This window comes from Myotis davidii, unplaced genomic scaffold (genome assembly GCF_000327345.1).
Source record: "Myotis davidii unplaced genomic scaffold, ASM32734v1 scaffold405, whole genome shotgun sequence".
Lineage (NCBI taxonomy): Eukaryota > Metazoa > Chordata > Mammalia > Chiroptera > Vespertilionidae > Myotis > Myotis davidii.
In genome coordinates, this window is record NW_006296048.1 from 691,238 (window position 1) to 697,238 (window position 6,001).

Sequence of the window (6,001 nt, forward strand, 5' to 3'; positions counted from 1 at the left end):
GCTAAAATAATAATAGGAAGTAAATTTGGGGACAAACTGAGTCTTTTGAGTAGAGAGAAGCAGATAACCAGCAATGTTTCTGCTTGAACAGTCCCTAAGAACACCAGTCTCTAGAGAATAGGACAGTCTCACTGAGGATAAGACAAACAGTGTTTTTATAAACAGCCTGGCAAAACTTGGAGATTATAATAAGGGCCTTTATGTAACAATCTGTGGTTTAAAAGGAACTTGGTATAAAATATTTCTTTTGATCCTCAAAGAAACTCTGATATGTCTGGAGGTTTGAAAAACTGGTTTTCAGAGCAAAGATTTGATTGGGTCATCAACCATCACCAATTACCACTTGCATCTCCATCATGGACCCCCTGGCTCCCATTCTGTGCTTTCAGGACCCTTCCCTGTCCCTCCCTGCAGGAGGATCACCTTTCCAAGAGCATCCAGTGTCTGGGCTTTGGCTCCTCTCCCCTAACACTATGCACAATCATTGCAGCTATTTATTGGGCATGTTCTCCTACTTCCAGGCACTTTGCTAACCAATATATGTAGAATCCCATGTAATCTGACAACTTTTCAAGGCCCACAGGTACTGTTATTATCACCATTTGACAGATGGGGACACTGAGGTTCAGAGACATTAAGTAACTAGTTCAGGTCACTCAGCCAAGTAAGTGCCAAAACTGAGAGACACTGCATGAACTTGCTCTGCTTTGGCAACACCAGACTTTTCCTCTCCCATTAAAACCTACCTGTCTCCCTTCACTCTTCTGCAAGTATATGTTGAACACATATTGTTCTTGGCTCTGTAGATACAACAGTCATATAGATAATGTCCCTGTTGTCATGTAGCTTACCTCCTAGCCGGACAGGGGAAGAGATTAAACAAACAGAAGCTATTTAATAGAAGACGATAAGTGCTGAGAAGAGACATGATGAGGGACTAGAGAATGGTGGCTGTGGGTGCTATTTTAGAGAGAGTGGCCTGAGAAGGCTTTCATGAAGATGCTATTTAAACAGAGACGTACATGAAGTTCGGGAGTCGGTTATGCAACTCCCCAAAGGAAGGGGAGTGCAGGCAGAGGGTTCTAAGTGCCTTGACTTGAACATGGAACAAACATTTTTCATATTCTCTCCAAAAGTTTGACTTGTTAAATGAGTCAAATTTCAAAATGATGTAAATGTGCTTGGTCTGTGAGTTTAGAAAAGTGCAATGTAGCCGCTGCTTTTTCAGACAGTGCATTAATCTCAGGTAATTGGTTCCCACAGCTGCCTGTGGCCACTTGTTCCTCTCAGTCCTGTTAGCATTGTATCCCTCTCTCTTGCAGAATTTAGTCCTTACGACATTGTATTATATTTATTGGCATTCAGGACTCTTCTCCCCCACTTGTCTACAGACCAGAGGTTTGATGGGTGTGTTTGGTGAACAAATGAAGGAGTTTTGCTCACATGTACTGATAACCCCTTTGGGATCACTTGGTAAAAAAGGGGGGGGTCTCAAAAGCCCCTCCTAAAGAAGAGACTGGTGTAGGCACCACCCCAGCGGGATTGTTGAAGCCTGGGAAGCACCCTTTTTGTGTCTACTCTGGGGTGGGCAGTAGATAGATAACCAATCCAGGCCTAAATTATAGCACACTCCTGGTCAGAAAGGAATAAGTTTTAACACTGAAAAAAAAAAAAGTATTATAAGGGAAGAATCAGGGCAGAATACATCAGTAGAAACTATATGAAGATGGAATTAACCTCAGCAAAAAGAACTTCTTAGCCATTGAAGTGTAGCCAAATGCTTGTGTAATATCAACAGCTGGGAGACCAATAAGGGACATTGTAGTAGGGTTCCTACTTTGGTTGCAAATAGTGCAACTCAACGCCTCACTTCACCCAGTCTGAGGTGGTTTTCAGGGCGTAGCACTTTTAGTACTAAAACTGGAATAGTTCCCACAAACTGAGCCCAACCTAGTTGGAAGGTTGGACTGAAGATCTGTACAAAGCCTAGTATATACAGGGTGGAGCAAAAGCAGGTTTACAGTTGTTCTATGGAAAATAATATAGTAACTAATAAATAATATAAAAGTAAACTGTGTGTTTTGAGTGTTCACAACGGTAAACTGACTTTTGTCCCACTCTGTAGTAGGTGCTCAATAAAGATCTGTCAAATGAATCAAATTGTATGATTCTGAACATTGCCCACTTGTACTGGTGAATAAAATTTCTTTCTTTTTTTGTGGGAAAAGCTTATCTTGAGGATTGTTTAATTAAAAGTAATAGAACCCATCCAAACTAGTTTGAATACAATGGAGATCATGGGAAGGTTATAAAGAACTTTCACAAAACTAGGAAAAGCCTTAGAAGGCTAGAACAGGGAAGTGGAAAAACTATTTGGAAATAAGGCAAAAGGCTCTTTCACTCCCCACCCCATTACTTTTCCTCTGCTTTGTCTTTTCATCCCTCCACACTTTCCACACTCTTCTTTTTGCCCAGGGCTCACCATGGCCACACCCCCAAAAAGTCTAAGCCCCTAAGTTGGCATAACAAATTTGATCAGATTCTCAATTCTAAATTCCTGAGAAGCAACAGCAGATTAACCTAGGTGTGTCAGGCCACCTTTGCTTCGTCACCTGTGACTGGAGCGGGCAGGGCAAGCCCATGCCTTACGTGATTGTTTGAGGTCTGTGGAAGTTCCTAAAATTCAGGACAATGGTCACCTCTAATGGGAAGAAAAGGGAGGGGGGGGGCAGGTTGACTTTAACTACTTTACTTCTGGTTTATTTCCTAAACTTTAGGGTGGATTTCCTAGTGTTTGCTATATTATTTTTTTATACCATCTTGAATGTCTGAAATCTTTCTTGAAAGTTTAAAATAAAACGAGGGGCTCTTCTTTAAATTAAGAGTATAAAATTGCAAGTATATAGACATATATCTGGCCATGATCAGCTTTTAATAAAATAATTAGATAATTCTCTGTTAATCCTTTAGTTCTCGAACTCTTCATCCTTAGACACTGTTTTTATTCAGAAGTTGATGATTCATTTGTTCATTTATTCATTCATTCAACAAACACTAATTGAATGCCTGCCAGGTACCGGGAGTGGTGGGAAGCCTTGGACTTACAGGAAAGCAGAGAATCTGAGGCTTAAACAGGGAGAGAGACCTGCAGCTAGGATGAAGTTTGAATTTTTTAAAATCTGAAATGAGCCTCTATGTAAAAGTTTCTCACAATTTCTATTTAGGAAAAATCCTCAGTTTGGGGGAGTAAATTGTCTTTGTGTTGGAAGAAATCACTTGAGTGACCCTGCTTAGTGATGGGAGGGCAAGTGGCACCCATTACTTTAGGACAGTGATGGCGAACCTATGACACGCGTGTCAGAGGTGACACACAAACTCATTTTTTTGGCTGATTTTTCTTTGTTAAATGGCATTTAAATATATAAAATAAATATCAAAAATATAAGTCTTTGTTTTACTATGGTTGCAAATATCAAAAAAATTTTTATATGTGACACAGCACCAGAGTTAAGTTAAGGTTTTTCAAAATGCTGATATGCCGAGCTCAAAAGGTTTGCTATCACTGCTTTAGGACAAGGAGATAAAAAAGCACTTGATGTGTATGCCCGATAGACTGCTTTTCCCAATCTTAAATAAGCTGGGGAGGTGAACTAACGCAGACAGGGGCCAAGGAACTTCCTGGAATGAAAGGGAAGGAGACTTTGAGATGGGTGCAGAGTTTTAGAACTGTTAAGATGACGATGGCTTCAAGAGATCTGCTGGCAGAAAGAATATCAAGAGTGCTGAAGAGGGGCTCATAGTGACAGAGGAGTGTCTTTAATCCCTTCCAGAAGCAGACCCTGAGATGAGTGAGGATTCATCAGTAAGTGGTTTCCTGAGGCAGCTGACCCAGGGAGAGGCGTAGGGAGTGGGGGAGCAGGACTGACAAGGAGCAGGAAGATGTGCTCCCAGCACAGTTCCCAGAGGGTGGCTTCAGCAGGTTCCACAGGGAGCTCTGTCTACACTCTGAAGTGGGAGGAAGGGGTCCTAATGAATCTCAGCAGAACCCTGTCATCAAATGCCACAAAAGGGTTAGTTGTCTGGTGAGAGGGTGTAGTGCTAGGACCTATGATCACAGGCTGGATGCAAGTGTTAGGGTCTGGGAGCAAATCTTAGCCCAGCCTGGGGCTAATGCCCACCCTAGCACAAAGAGCTCAAAGAGTGAGCTCGGGACCAACAAGAGTGTATTAAGACCACTGGACACTTGGCCCATCACAGAATATAGGCTCAGTTTTTAAAACTAAGGGAAGCAAGCCCTAGCAGGTTTGCTCAGTGGATAGAGCATCAGCCTATGGACTGAACAGTCCCGGGTTCGATTCTGGTCAAGGGCACGTATCTTGGTTGCAGACTTGATCCCCAGAAACCCATGGATGTGTCTCTCACATTGTTGTTTCTTTCTCTTTATCTCTTCCCTTCTATTCCATTCTCTCTAAAAATCAATGCAAAAATATTCTCGGATAAGGATTAGCAAAAAGCAAACAAACAAAAAGCCAAATAAAACTAAGGGAAGCAATAACACTTTAAAAAACTACAGTGAACTACTGAATTAATCAGAGGTACCAGCTTACTTGGGACTGGCCCCTTAGAGTTAAATGTAAATCCCTGAAGTTACTGGATAGCTTGATGGGAGAAGAACCTCCCCACACACCTGGGAGGGGAATAAGCTTCCTGTAGATCTGGCTAGTGGAAACCAGAGCCAGTTCTGACTTGTCGAATAAAGTGTTGTGACTCAATTTTCACCCCAAACTGGTAAAGCAGGTCGTACCAGTTATATACAGGAATAAAAAATAATTTCAAGTTGTGATAAGTATTATGGCTGTAAAGCATAGGCGAAAATGAGAATAATTAGGAGACATGTTTGGATTTGGAGGAGAGGGTGTCAAATAAGTGTCACCAATGATGTAGGGTAGTAGGGGAGAGGCAGAGCTTCTCTGTAATGAAAATAGCTGTGCTAAGGTCCTGAGGCAGGAAACCATTTGATGTACCTGATAAGTATAGCCAAAATAAGGTGAGTAGTAAGTGAGGAGAAAGAAGCGCTAATGAGATTGAAAAGAATGGCAGGGGCCAGGTCATGCAGGGCCCTATGAACTGTATCAAATTTTGTTTGTTTGGTTTTGGTTTTGTTTGTTTGTATTTTTCCCTAAGGGTCATGAGGTTCCATTGAAAGAATTACAGCAGAGAACTAACCTGATAAAATCTACCTTGAAATAATTGTTTAGTCTATTGTGTGGACAATGGACTGGAGCCAGATAAGAACTGAGGCAGCTATGGATAAGACCATCATATTGGAACCCCATTACTTGGATTCAAAATCCAGTTCTGCCACATACTAACTGTGTAACTCTGGGTGAGTTACTTAACTTCTCTGTACTTACAAAATGCAAATAAAAATAGTATCCGTTTATTGTGTTATTATGAGGGTTTAAAGATATAATGTTTGATAAGCATTTTCACACATAGCAAACCTGAATAAACAACAACCCCATCTTTCCCTTATGAGTTTGGAACCAGTGAAAAAATAAGACAAAGATAACAAGTGGGCATCCTATCTAATAAAAGAGAAACATGGTAATTAGTGTACAACCGCTACCCTTCCCATTGGCTAATCAGCAAGATATGCAAATTAACTGCCAGCCAAGATGGCGGCCGGCAGCCAGGCAGCTTGAAACTAACATGAGGCTTGCTTGCTTCAGTGATGGAGGACTCCAACATTCCCCGCCTGCCTTGCTGGCCTCTGAGCTTGCAGTTTAAGAAACATTGTAACAAATATAGAAGCTAAACAAAACCCCAGAAACCTGCTTTCAGCGAACCCGGGATCTCAGAGCTGGAGTTATACATGGTTTCGATTATAGAACTCAAACAAACTGGATACCTTCTTTCAGCAGCAGAGACCTCAGAGCTGGCGCCAGAGCTAAAGCTGGCCCAGAATAACAAAAAAAAAGAAAAAAAGAAGCAGTTGGAG